Source organism: Melozone crissalis, unplaced genomic scaffold (assembly GCF_028551555.1).
Source record: "Melozone crissalis strain CALT ecotype California unplaced genomic scaffold, PUWL_Pcris_2 ptg000053l_1, whole genome shotgun sequence".
Lineage (NCBI taxonomy): Eukaryota > Metazoa > Chordata > Aves > Passeriformes > Passerellidae > Melozone > Melozone crissalis.
In genome coordinates this window covers 1,586,276-1,600,792 of record NW_026535831.1, presented here as the reverse complement: position 1 = coordinate 1,600,792, position 14,517 = coordinate 1,586,276, and positions in this window count along the sequence as shown.

Here is a 14,517-nt window from a genome sequence, read left to right as displayed (position 1 = left end):
ATTATTTTGTCCTGAGAATATCTGACAGCCACAAGAAAGTGAAGCAGAGGGCGCTGGACGTGCTGGCTGAAATCACAGGAGCCCTGAAAGATGCCCTGAACCCAGTGATCATTGGTTTGGTGGAAGGAATACCAAAGAACCTGAACTCAAAGGACCCCAGGGTTTGTGGGGCAGCTGTGAAAGCACTGGAAGAATCCATTGCTCATTTGGGTAAGGCTGAGCCCTGGCAGGGACTCTCCTCAACTTCGTCTCTGTCTCTCCTGCACAAGAGAGCGCTGAGTGCCTTGACAGCTGCTCTTGTCTGTGGAACACTCCAGCTGACACCCACCAGAAGCTGTGCAGGTGCAGCCCTTATGCACCATCCCCAACAGGCTGGAATGGGATCAGCATTTCCCAACAGTCTCAGGAGCCCTTGGCTCTGTGCTGCTTGTCTGAAGAGCAAGTCCTGGGCTGCAGCTCTGCCACAGTTCAGAGGCAAAGGGGGTTTGGAGTTTGCTTGGGCCCCATATGACTTCCCAAATGAGCAGCTTTGCTGTCGGCATGAAGGGACACACCCATCACAGCTTCTGCAGAGCAGCCACCTGCAAGGCTCTACATTAGCTCTGCATTAGCTGCCTATTTTCCACTTTTTTTCTTTGTCTTCTATTTTCAGAGGGGAACTTATGATACACCAAGTTCATTTCTTTAGAACAAACAGGTATAAACCCAGCTGTCAATGATGCCTTTTTCCACATGTTGTTTTGCATGGGGCAAGATGGCCACAGCAATTAACTACATAGGCAAGGGCTGCTCTAAATTCATTTGCCACACAGATTTATGTCAGCTCTGAGAATGCTGCACTGGGGAAAAATGCCTGAAAAAAGGAGTGTTGAAGAGGCAGGTCTTCAAGAGGAGTTTCCACTTTCTCCTCCCCAGCTGCTCTGTGAGCTCAGGAACTGCCTGACTCAGTGCCTTTCTGTGTCCCAAGTATGGGGCTCTTCCTTTGTGCTCTGGAATGCAGAACCTTTTCACTGCTTCCATGTGACTGAACTCTTGAGGTCCTTGATGTGAAATGTTTTAACACAGCTCCTGCTACAGCAGACAAGTTTGGATTTACAAATGTGAAAGGAGAGCTTTTCTTTTGGAATTTAAAACCCTGCCAAGTAGGCTGGAAAGAAAGAAGAAAACGATTCAAAAATCAGCAGAAATGTCCTTTCTTTTATAAAATGGGGTTGGCCCTGCTATTTCCCTCCCCACTGTCCTTTCTCCTGTGACCTGAGAAAAGTGAGCAGAAACGTGTGTTTCCCTTGTAGATAAAGTGTCACTGCTGAAAGAGTTCAGCTACCAATGGAATCACCTGAGTGGCCAAGCCCTGCTGGATGTCACCGAGCGTATCACAGGTATGGCCTCCCCTTCTGAGCCAAGAGCTCTTCCCAGGGAACATTTACAGGGAATGCCTGTGAGCAGACAGCAGAGCAGCTCCTCCAAATCAGGAGGTGCTGAGCTTGTCCCTGCTGCCCCATAGTCAAGGCAGGTGGGTTTGGCAGGTTTTCCCTGGCTGCTGCAGAGCTGGGCAGCATCTGAGATGGGGGCAGCGCTCGGCCTGGGGCTGAGCTCTCACTGGGGCATCTCAGAACCACCTCCAGCAAAGGCAGGGACTAAAAATGCCCCAGCTGGCTCCTGTCTGGGAAGCTCAGGGACATCTGTGATCTTTGAGGGGAAATGGTGGCCAATGCTGTTTCAGGGCATCAGTTTGTTTTGTCCTCACAGAATTCTTGCTTTTCTCTTGGAAAGTTTTGAAGCTGAACCGTGCAGAGCCGGGGGGTCACAGCTTAGGTCAGAACTCAACAGAGGTATCAGAGGCACAGGTTTAGTGCAAGGCAGCCTCTGTGGGCACAGGGACAGAAGCAGAGTGCTGAGGCTCCCTGCCTGTGCTGTCACAGTGGCATTGGACTGAGCCTTTCAGGGTGTGCAAACAGTGTCTGCCTGTGTCAGGGCTGTCCAAAATGCTACAAATGCAGCTGATAATTGATTCCTCAGAGGAGCTTGCTATGCCAGCAAGAGCCAAGGAATGGAAAAATGATAATCTCAATATATAGTAGAGAAGACGATTGATAGCCTTGCTTTAACTGGGGCTAAATCCACTGCTAACTATGCCAACATCTTTGAATGCAAGATTTAATACACTTTGTGTCTTCATTAGGAATCTCAAAAGGGCATGTTCAGAGATTGGGAATGTCAAAGGCCCTTAAAGAGCATTTGAATAAAGTAGATCTCCAGGAACAGGGGATTTAGTTTAGCAGTTCTTTTGATCTCTTTTTCAAATAAAGGAATTAACCATAAATTAGGACTACTTTAGAAAGAGCAGATGTTCTATCTGAGATTTAGTAGGAACAGACAGCTGTTCCTCATGTTCAGTAGTCACCGATGCCTTTAATTGCATTTAAATTCAAATTAATTCCCATTTTAAAATGGGTACCATAACCCTTTCCTGATTAGCAGAATTGGTTTTGGATACTTGCAGGAGCTCTTTCAATGCTGATGAGTGCTGGTGTATTAACAACATAGAGAAAATGAAGTCTCTTCCACCACAGAATATTAAATCGCTGCTAGATAACATTTCGTCTGATCAGAAAATAAGAATGGTCTCCAGAGAATTTCAGGTTTTGATCTCTTAGCCAAATCTGCCGTGCAAGAAGCCTGTTGGTAGTAAATATTCGTCTGTGTTTGATACAGTTCAGTTCAGAAAATGGGCAGAGATTTCAGAGACAATATGAGAAAACACTCATGTTTCAATTACATTTCTGTCACCTGTGTAGCATTTTTCTTTCTCTATGCCCCTATTTCAGTGGACATTATAAGAAAAAATGCCATTAAGATCGAGAGGGGAAATGGCATTAAAATGTGGAGATGCTCAAATGCCACAGCAATGGGGTCTGGGTAATTCTCTAAGACACCCTGAGGTTTGAAACAGGTCTTTGTTGGAAGCCACAAAAGCATTCTGCCAAAGACACCAGCTGATCACTAATGTTTCTCATCCAGCTGTCAGGCAGCAGCCATCTCTGGTGGGCTGGAGTTTTGAGGTGTGTTCTAATCCTGCCTTTTGCTGTGTGCCACTGAGCCAAGGGAAGAGCCAGATTAGACATTTGGCACTTGACATCAAAGTTACAAAAATGGAATCATCCCTTTTATTAGAAATCTCTCCATTTCCTCTCTACGGTGCATTTCCAAATATTCAGTGTGGGTTTAGACAACTTCTTAATGAAAATAAAAGGCAATTGGACATTTCATTCATTGTTCATGCAGAAAGAGATTGTGAAATAATTTAGAAAAGGTAGAAAGTCTACCACAGGGACAAGGCTGTGGTTGCAGCAATTAGTCCTGAGGGGTTGGTGGTTCTGTTCCCAGGATGATCAGCTGCTTTGCCCGTTTCTGGATCAAGGGGCTGTGGGTGCTATTTTGCTGATCTTGGCCAGAGAGGCTGGCAAGAAGCAAAAGCAGAGGTAGATCCTTGTTTGCAGTGAGGCTGGTGGGTAAGGAGCTGTGTCTCTGTCCCGGCAATGTTTGTGCAGGGGGTTCATGCCAGGAGCCCTGAAGTCATCCAGCGCGACGCCCTGCCTGTGCTCTGGTCCTTCCTGGAGAACAAGGCGCTGCCTGTGCAGAGCGCCAATGTCCGCACCGTGGCCACCAAGCTTGCCTCTGCCCTCTACAAGGTGATGGGCACCCAGCTGAAGAAATGTGCAGCCAGCAAGCCTCCACATGTACGGGAAAACCTCTCCAAAATGTTGGGCTGGTGAAGGCAAGATGTTCTCCAGAAAGCTGAGGAAGAGCTGAGTTGGACACCTCTGGATTTGCCTTTTGAGCTGTGCCCAAAATGACTAAATCCTAAGGAAGGGTGTGCATCTGTCCCTGCTCTCTCCATTGCCCTTCCTAGTCATGGCATGGGGGGCCTGAAGCAACTCCAGATGGAGGAGAAGGTGAAGGCAAACATGGCTCAGCCTCACACAGAGGTGAGGGGGGAGCTGGGCCAATCTCTGCTGGGAGGAAGGGTCTTGTGGCAGCCCAGAGAGGCTGTGCACATTGCCAGGGAACAGCTGTGCCCTGCATGTGCCCCTGCAATGAGCTGTGCTGCTGCCAGTGCCCCTGGAGCTGTAGGGCTGCTGAGCTGTGGGGCAGGCAGAGGAGCAGGAAGGTGCATGTGCAGCTGAGCCATTCCTGGAGAGCATAGGGCTCTGGGCTCCCTGCTGTCCCAGGGCAGCCCAGAGGCCACACTGTGCCTGTGCCAGCTCTGGGCAAGTGGCTCAGGGTTGTGCCCTGGCCTGCCTCAAGTGTCTGCCAGCAGGAGCATGTTTCCCTGTGCAGCTGTTTAGACATTTCCAGGAAATGTGTCCCATTAAATAGAGAGCTTTAGCTGCTTTACGTTTGCATGGAGGCCTCTGTTTAACTTTGTGTCTCCACTTTGCAGATCTGACTGGTTACAGTCTTACCAAGAATTTTTCTCTGGACACTTCCTATGTTCCCTCACCCACAAAGTCCTCGCCTCCCGTCCAGAAGAGCTCTCTGTCCTCCAAGCTCAGGAAGAAGCTGCCACCTGTATGAAGAGTGTTTGAAGAATAGGATTGATGCGTTAGGCTTCATAGTTACAGCTGTACATATGTTCTGATCTTTAGATGTAGTTTTGAATTAATGTGTTTTGATTCTGTCTTTAAGTTTTGATGACATATTTTTAATTGTATATATTTTATTTTGATGATGAAAAAAAAGTAAATAAATAAATAAAATTTAAATAAACCAAGAGGAGAATGAGAGACCAGGACCTGCTAGCCTAGAGATTATGGGAGTGCAGCTCACTCATTGTGCCAGTGTCCCACCACATCCTTTCCTCATTGGGCCTCTCCTCTTCCTCTTTGGCCATGTTTTCTTTGTGTCATTTGTGCTGCTCTTTGTTGCTTGGCATTACAACAGAGTCACCTGTTGACCTGTTTGGGGACAATGGATCCAAAAGATCCTGTTTGGTCAAAGGTTTTCTACCTAGGTGTGTTCTGTGCTCACCAAAGGCCTGAGCAAAGAAACCAAGAGGGGTGTGCCCAAATCCCAAAGCTTTGCTCTTTTGCAATCTCCCACAGATCTGGCTCACAGGTGTCTTCAATCACAATTCCATAGGTAAGAAGAGGTCATGTATTTCACTGGGAAAAGATGCACTGCTTTAGCAAAGTCACCTGTATGTATATTTACTGGGGACAACAGTCCAGCTGTGTTGTTTGCACCTTGTTTGCAGAAGGATAAGTGCACTGGGAGGCCAATAACAAGTGACAAGGTTTCCTCCAATCTGCACTGCAGCCTGGGTGCCATTCAGCCCAGAGCTAGGGGATCATTTGTTCCCATGGACCAGTGCTTGCCAGTGGAATGAATTCCTGCACAGCTGGAACAAGCAATTCTGGATTCAGCTTCAGCTCTTGGTGGGCTGCATGATCATTGACAACGCTGCCCTTCCAGAACTTATTCTGCAGTTTCCTTTCATAGTCATTTGAAGCTTTTAAACTTCACATTTCAATTTGCTTTGCCTTAGGGAAAAACACTTCTGGGCCCAGTGCAAGCTGTAACCTTTTGACAGCAAAGTCCTCATGGTTGCCCGCTTCTGATGTTACACAATGTCACCTGGCTGCATGTGTTTGCTTAGCTCTGGGTCTAGTCCCGGCCTAGTAAAACAGTTGGTAGCTCTATACCTTCCTTTCTCTTCCTCCCTCCTTTTCCTTAATTTTTCCCTTTTCCCCCTGTTTCTCCTCAATACATTTTGTTGTGGTTATTCAATAATGGTACATTTGTTTTGATTATCACAGCAATCCCCTGTACCGTGTCGGTGTTTTTTGCACTCTGAGATCAACCCACAAACCATCACACAACCAGTTCATAAGGACGGATCATAACACTTGTATACATACTATAGAAACCTTCTATCAAACCTTAAAAATTCTCTACAAATTCATTTCCAACATTACTGGGTCTGGCACCGCCCAGATCTGGTGTTTGCTGCCACCACCAGTGCCCAGATCTGGAAATTCCCTTGTTCTGGCAGAGCCAAGTTCAGCAATTTTCTGGTAAAGAAAGCCAAAATCTGGCAATTTCCGCTGCCAGCACCAGCAATTCCAAGATCTGGTGTTTGCTGCCACCGCCCGTACCCCAATCTGGACATTTCTCGCTTCCAACACAGCCCAAGTGCAGCAATTTTTTGGAAAAAGGAGACAAAAGGCAGCAATTTCCTGGTGCCAAGACTGTCACCACCCAGACCTGGTGTTTGATAGGACTGCCCATGCCCAGATCTGGACATTTCCCTGTGCCACCACAGCCCAAGTGCAGCAATTTGCTGGCAAGGAAAGCCCAAACCCAGCAGCTTCCTGGTGCTGCCACCAGCAGCACTGTCTCTGTCTCTCTGGGAGCCTCTCAGGATCTCCGGCCAGTCCCGAGTCGGCAGACACCGGGGGGCAGCCCTGACATGGCCGACAATGGGGAGACACTCTCTGTGCCCCGAGGGTACTGAGGGCACCTGGGCTGGTCACCTTTGCAGCACAAGAGACACCAGAGACATCGGTAGGAGATAAAGGGCCGACTCTTAGCAAGGGCTAATCCAAGGTTTTATTCTAGGAGTCCCAAAGGAGCCCCTACACCTAAGGGGGCTCCTGCTGAGAGCCCCGGGAGATGTGCCAAGGTTACATTTAAAGGGAGGTGGAAACCAAAAGTAGATAACATTTTACTGACCAATAAGTGACCCTAAAGGATGGGTACTGGGGGACTGATATTTAGGACAGCATGTGGGGCAAGGCTTGGGGGACTGACCCCTGGCCTCTGGCTGATCACTTGACATCCTGGACTGAAGCTTCTAGATAGAGGGGATGGGATGCTGAGTGATTGACAGAGAGCCAGGGTGGGGATTTGGGGATGATCTCAGCAAGGGAAAGGGGTTACACAGGTAAAGGGAGGGGGACACCATCTTGGATGAACCATTTGGGAAAAATACAGGGATTCAAAAACAAAACTATTGCAAAGTATTACAAAGTATAAAACCCCACTACAACACACCACCCAGGTGTCTGGTGTTTGCTGCGCAAGTGCCCAGATCCGGAAATCTCCCAGAGCCAGCACAGCCCAAGTGCAGCAATTTGCTGGCACAGAAAGCCAAAATCCGGCAATCTCCTGGTGCCAATACAGGCACCCAGACCTGGTGTTTGCTGCCACTGCCAGTGCTCAGATCTGGATATTTCCCTGTTCTGGCAGAGCCAAGTCCAGCAATTTTCTGGTAAAGAAAGGCACAATCTGGCAATTCCCTGCTACCGTCATTGGCAATGCCAAGATCCGGTGTTTGGTGGCACCACCAGTGCCCAGATCCAGAATTTTTCAGATGCCTGCACAGCATAATTCCAGCAATATGCTGGCACAGAAAGTTCACATTTGGCAATTTCTTGGTGCTGGCACATTCCTCACCCAGATCTGGTGTGCGCTGGCACTGCCAGTGCCCACATCTGGCAATTTCCCTCTTCTGGCACCACCCATGTCCAGAATTTGCTGGCAAAGAAAGCTAAAACCTGGCAATTTCCCCTTGCCAGCACCACCCAATCTGGAGTTTGCTGGCAGCAGGATCCCAAGAAAGAAGGAAAGAAAGAAGGAAGGCAAAGAAGAAGGCATCCAGATGCAGTCCTGCCTGGAGCCTGAAATGGGCTGTTTGCTGGCACTGCCAGTGCCCAGATCTGGAAATTTCCCTATTCTGGCACAGCCCAAGTGCAGCAATTTGCTGGCACAGAAATCCAAAACCCATGGCAGCTTCCTGCTACTGGGTCTGGCACCACCCACATCTTGTGTTTCCTGTACCAAAACCCAGATTTGGAAATTTCTCAGTGCCAGCAGAGCCCAAATCTGGCAGATTTCTGTTGCTGGCAATGATATCACCCAGATCTGGTGTTTGCTGGCAGCGCCAGCGCCCAGATCTGAAAACTTCTTGGTGCTGGCACAGCCCAAGTCCAGTGATTTGCTGGCACAGAAAGCCAAAATTTGGAAATTTGCAGGTTCTGGCTTCAGCATCATCCAGCTCTGGTGTTTGCTGGGACCGCCAGTGCCCAGATTTGGAAATTTCCCGGTGCCTTCACAGCCCAGGTCTAGCAAATTTTTTTTAGCTAGCTGGGGCAGAGAATTTCCTTGGACTGTGACTTTGCTTTCTCTTGGAACTGTTTAAACCTGCTCTGGACTAAAAATCCAGACAAACACTGGCAGCAGCTCACACCTGTGGCCCACCAAGCCCTGGGACGCTGCATTCCAGCACCAGAGGGACTCAGGAGAGACCAAGTGAGCCAACTACAACGCACAAAAAAGACTTTCTGAATTTGCCATCTCTTCAGCAGTGTCAGAGGTTTTATTTAATATTATTCATTTTTTCATGCTTGTGAATACTTTACTTGTTAAATAAACTGGGGTTTTTTTCACTTTTCTCGAGGGAAGTCTTTTCCTGAACTAGTAGGGGGGGGAGCCGCTTGAACTTGCTTTCTAGATCGACTCCTTTTGGAGATTTCCTCCCAAAATCTGCCCCAAGCCAGCACAAACAGTCACAATGAAAACTTCACCAGTGGCACAACTCCCCAGCCCACCAGGAAAAAGAAATGACATGTCAAGTTCTCCAAACATTTGTCCTGCTTTGCAGCAAAAGTCCTGCTGCACACATTGTGCAGTGTGGAAAGCCAAGAGAAGCTGCAGCTGGTGGCAATCTTGTGACAGAAGCTTGACCTTGTTCTCTATGAGAGATTCTTGAGAAGAGCAGACAGGAGAAGATTCCTGGAAACCTGAAACGGCTTTCTGGAAGTGAAATGAAAATGAAAGAAACAATCCAAGATGTTTTCCTTAATTTATTTCTATGCTCCCCTTTTCCATGTTGCATCCCAGTTATTCCAGATGCACAGTACCTCTAAGATCGGTGACTTAGGGAATTTTAGACACTCTAAAATACCATGAGCCACACACACTTTTCCTTCCCCTGTTTTTACTGGAAGGCAACACTGGAGGTGTAAGTGCAGTGCTGGGCTCAGGTAGGAATCCTACCCCAAGGGAAGATGGCCCGACAGTGTCTGACCCTCAGCAAGGACAATGCACAGCAGCAAGCGAGGGGATTGCTGTGCCAGTGTGCAGGAGGCAGGGCTCTGCATCTGAGCTCAACGCTGCAAAGTTCCCGTGTTTGGACAGATGAAGGGGCTGTCCCCGGGGCGCGCGGGGCTCGAACGTGGGGCTCGTGGGGCGAGCGGGGAACGGACACGGGAACGAACGGCCCCGGTGCTTCAGTTGCAGCGGCGGCAGCGGCGGCAGCAGCAGCAGCAGCAGCGGCAGCGGCAGCAGCAGCGGCAGCGGCAGCAGAAAACAGATAGTTTTGAATACTCTTTCTCTCCTTCTTTCTTTCGTTCGCTCTTTCTCTTTCTCTCTCTCTTTCTTTTTCTGTCCCTTTCCCGCGGTCGGGCACCCTTCTCTCGGGGTCCCTTGCCCTGCGTCCCTCTCCTCTCCCCGTCTCCCTCTCCCCGTGATGGGCCGGGCCATGCCCCCGGCCCGCCCCCGGCCCCGGGCGGGGCTGCCCCGTGCCCGGCCCCGGCCATCCCGCCGCGGTCTCGCCTCCGCCCGGCTCTGGCCGTACTGGCGGTGGCGCTGCCGGGCGGACATCAGTGCCGGGGGCCGGGGCGGCATCGCCGCTCTTAGCCTCCGCCTGGCCCAAGCGCGGCCCCGGCCCCGAGGCAGGCTCCAGTCCCGGCCCCGGCCCGGGCCCCGGCTCCTCCCGGGGCCCGCGGAGGACACACGCGGCGCGGCCGCTCCCGCCGCCTCCGCTGCGGCTTCCCCGGCCCGAGCTCCGCCGCTCGGCAGCGCGGCCGCCGCCCCCGGGCCTCCCGTGCCGCGTTCCAAGGAGCGAACGCCTGGGCATGGCCGGCCCAGGGCGAGTGAGGGGCGCTCGGGGGCCGTTGCTGGCCCCGGGCCGAGCGCTGACAGCTGCCTCCCGCCCGCAGGGAAGGTGCAGGAGGCCCTGCAGGAGCGGCACCAGCTGGGCTCGCTGCTGGGGCGCGCTCCAGGCACAGCCACGGAACACAGAGCCCCGAGAGTGCCCAAGCTAGCCTGCGTGGAGGAGGAGAAGGAAGAAGGCCCTGGAGCTGCCCCAGCGCAGGACACGGAAGAGGTGGTGCCATTCCATCCACCGCAGGAGGGTGAGTGGCAAAGCTGGGCTGCAAGGCTGGAGCCTGGAGTCTGGAGCCAACTTGGCCCCATGCCATGCCATGCCATGCCATGCCGTCCCCTGGGGAAATGCTCAGGGACAGCACAGAAGAGGGGCCGGGCAGACACCCCGCAGTGCCCTGCTCCATCCCCCTGGAGCATGCCGGGGTTCTCTCTGCCTTGGCAGTGCAGGGCTGGGCTGTGTTCTCCAGCCTCTCCCTCAGCCCCTCAGCTCTGGCTGCGCTTGCTCTTTGCCAGATGCAGCCCTGGAGCGCACCCAAGAGCAGGAACACACCCGTGGCCGCTTCCGAAGAACAGCGCAGGTACCTGCAGCCACCCGCACTTGGGCTGGACCTGCTGTCCCTGCTCAGCCCAGCACCGTGTGTGCAGCATTCCATGCAACATCCCCGGCTTCTTGCCCTTCTGCTACAGCTCGTTTGCGACTTCATCAGGAGCATTTGGCAGGAAGAGAGCAGCACCATGGGCGCTGGGCTCAGAGCACACTCTGAGCTCCTCAATCATGAGACCAGTGCCGCCCTGCTGGATTTGCTTCTGGAGAAGGGTGTTGCCAGGCCAGAACAAGTAAGCAGCCTGGGGCCAGGCTTCAATTCCCCCATGAGTCCCGTGGCTTCCTAAGCCACGCCTGCTGGTCCCTGGGAGCCTTTTTGGCCATGGCAGTGCGCTGGGAAGGGAAGCGTTCTCTGGGGACCCTGGGGACATTGCTCCCTCTGGCAGCTTTCCAAGGCTCCCCGTGCCGTCTCCAGGTGCCCGCCATGGTCAGGTACATTCACCAATGGCTCAAGGCCAATGATTCTGCTGAGCACAGACTGAACAAGGCCCTGCTGAATGTCACCAAAGCACACCTGGACGACGCAGTGGTGACGCTCCTGCGTGTGGCCCCGTCCTGTGACAGGTATGGGGCCCACCTGCCCAGAGGGCTCAGGCCTCCCCAGCCCATCACCCTGTACTGCCTGTCCCAGGTGTCTGACCAACAGAGAGTTCCAGGGCCCTCTGGCTGCTGCCTTTCCAGGGGCTGACATGCCCAGCCCTGGCACGTCAGCCCCTGAACCTGCTGCCATGCTCCCTTGCTGCCCCTCAGGGGCCTATCTCCACAGGGCTGGGCTGCCTGGGTGCTGCTGGTGAGGGCCAGTGGGCAGAGGCAGAGCCGGTGCTAAGCCCGGGCCCCTAGGGATGCCCAGGCCACGGTGCTGTGTCTGAGACCCCCCTGAGACAGAGCTCTAACCCTGCAGAGCTGCCATCACCATGTGGAAAAGCATCATGTGCTCGCCCAGGACTGCGGAGCCAGTGCAGCTGATACTCCTGGATGTGCTGGGGAGCTGGCCAGAGCGCAGCACGTGCACCTCCGATGGGGACAAAACGGGTGTCTTTGGCCTGGCTGTGAGTTTCTGCAACTTGCCTTTGCTGGCCCCAAGGCCTCCTCTCCAGCAGCTCTCCATCCTCCTTCCCCCACTGCATCTGCCTGCCTCAGCGCTGGCCTGAAACCTGGCCCAGGGGCAGCTTCAGGCCCACCAGGCCCCATGCTCCCCCTGCCAAGGTCTCTCCGGGCCTCTCCCTGCCACGCTCAGGCCCTGCCACACGCACACCTCGGCACTGAGCGCTGTCTCGGGGGGCTTTGTCCTTTGCAGGCAACCGTGGTGATGTGGAAGATCCTCCAGGAGCCCCCTGTCCCACGTGTAGTGACGCTGTGTTTCCCCCATCTATTTGTTCATCTGCTCTTCCAAGTGTTCTTCAGCACAGAAGAGATGCCAGAGGAGGTCAAAACCTTCTGGAAGGGATGCCAGGAAGAGCACGGCCTTGCCACCAGCCCCAACAGGTGCTCCATGCCACTCCTCCTGTCCCTGCCACGTGGCCCACAAAGGAGCCAGTGCTACCAGTGTGACCTGGGCCTTTGCTGTGCACACAGGTTTGCAGTGCAGACCCTGAAGTCCCTGCTCTGCCTTCTCCAGTGTGAGCATGTGGTGGTGTCAATGGAAGGCAAGCGTGGCTGGGACATGCTGCTCTGTGTTGATACCCACCACTTTGCCGTGGCTCTGCTGGCCAGGTGAGACCCCCCTTCTCCCCATTGCTCCTGGCATTTGTGCCCTGTGCCTGGGCTGTCCCACACAGTCCCCATGGCGATGGGCCAAAGGGACGAGGGACAGCCAAGCAGACTGGAAAAGGCTGGGAAGGGAGGGTGCCCAGGAGCGGCCACATCTCAAAGGGCCCAGGTCCCCTGGCAGGGTGGTAGGGAAAGACAAGAACTGTATGAGTCAGTGCTGGGAGAGGCTTCCCCTCCTGGCTCAGGGTCTTAGTGCCATTTTCTGCCTTCCAGGGAGATGTGCCATGCATCCAGGCCCTTGTGTAAAAGGATCTTAGACTGCCTCCTTGAGATGCTCAGCAAAAAGATGCCATACTGGGATTTCCTTGCTCTGGCATTCCTTGCAGAGGTGAGCCTGAAGGCCAGCATGACCTGGCTGAGCTGCCTCCCTGCTCTCTGCCCTCTCGTCTCCACAGCCGCCTGGGACGGTGCCTTGCCCTGCACTGCTGCCTGGGCCCGGCCCTGTGTGGCTCTGGGCTCCTGCAGGCTGGCTCCCCCATCACTGGCCTGTGCCTTTCAGGGCCTCGAGTGCCTGGACTTGAGGGAATGCAGGGACAGCATCATGGATGTCTTGCCAAGGCACCTGCGGAGGGAGCGTGCAGACACTGACAGCCAGCATCTCAGGGACCATTCCCTGCTGGTGAGAAGGGGGCAGTGGCTGAAGCCGTGCAGCAGTGTGGGGCTGGGCAACGCAGTCGCTTGGCCTTGCCAGGGCTTTGGGTGCTGGGGCAGCTGCTCCCAGCTCTCCTGCCTCCTGCTTCAGCTGCCCAAGTGCTTCAGTGTCGTAGACATCTTTTTGTGAAAATCCTTTCTAAAGATTTTTTCCCTTCTGAGAAGCTGAGGCCTCAGAAACAAAATGTAAACGACGGTTATCTGCTGCTGTGGAATGCAACAGGTGGATCCGTGATTAGTCTCATGTAGATGTTTGGAATTAGTGACCACTCACAGCAGAGCTGGCTCTCGCTCTCTGTCCAAGCCACAGACTTTTGTTTTCATTCCTTTCTATTCTTAGCTTAGCTAGCCTTCTGAGATGAACCTTTTCTTTCTATTCTTTTAGTATAGCTTTAATGTAATATATATATCATAAAATAATAAATCAAGCCTTCTGAAATATAAAAGTCAGATCTACATCTCTTCCCTTATCCTGAAAACCACTGTCACACTTCAGGAGAGGCCTTTGGCTCTGGGCCAGCAGCAGGGTGGCCTTTCACAAACTTGCCTTCTGCTCAGGCGGAAAGAAAGCGGAGCCTGACCGAAAGGCTCATGGACCTCCTGCTCAGGATGACCACCAGGATACTGGGCTATCTTTTCCTGGATGATGGTGCCGGCATACCCAGCCCCGTGGCCCTGGACCTGGCTAAGCTGTTCCTGCCACTCTTTGACAACGTAAGGCTCTGTGCCCCCAGACACGGCCACTGGCTGCTGCCCGGACACTTGGTGCCCTGTGGAGATGCAGGTCTGCGCCAATGTGGGCCAGAATCAGCTGCTGCTGAGCTCTTGCTGCCTTCCTGTTCTACAGGGTGATAGCCAGGTGCAGCAGCTCTCCATGATTCTCTTTCACACCTTGATGTCTGCTGTAGAAGAAGAAGGAAAAAAGCCCCTGATGACCCAAGTGTGTCAGAGCCTGCTCCCACTGCTGTTCCACTGCCACAATGAGAATCTGCGTGTGGCACAGGTGAGGATTCATGCGCTGCTGCTGTCCCCCTGGCAGGGGGCTCGGCTGCCTCCTGCCCTGTGCCTGGCAGACTGCAGCCTCCTCAAGGCCTTGGCACAGGGACGCGGGTCCTGTGCCCTGGGCTGTGGGGGCCATCTCTGCATCTCTGCTGCTCTCCAGGCTTCTCGGGGAACGCTGCTTTGTGCAGTCAAGTTCCTGAAAAGGAAAGATCTTGAAAAAACAGTGAAGAAAGAGAAACTCTTGAAGTTCGCTGAGCTCCTGGTAAGGACGGCCTGCAAGCCTCAGCCTCAGCCTGGAGAAGGCCCCTCAGTGTGCGGGGCTGGCAGCTGTGCCCTTGCCCGCTGCTGCAGCCAGAGGCCGCGCGGGCTCTGCTCCAGGCTCCTGTGGGCCCGAGCTGGGTGCCCATGGAGCCCCGGCCCGGCGGGGCTGCAGGGTGGCACCGCGGCTCCCCGGGCAGCAGCCGGCCCTCTTCCCCTCCCCTCGGGAGCCCTTGGCCAGCGGCTGCTGGCCACGCCTCAGAGCTGTGCGGCCAGGGGAG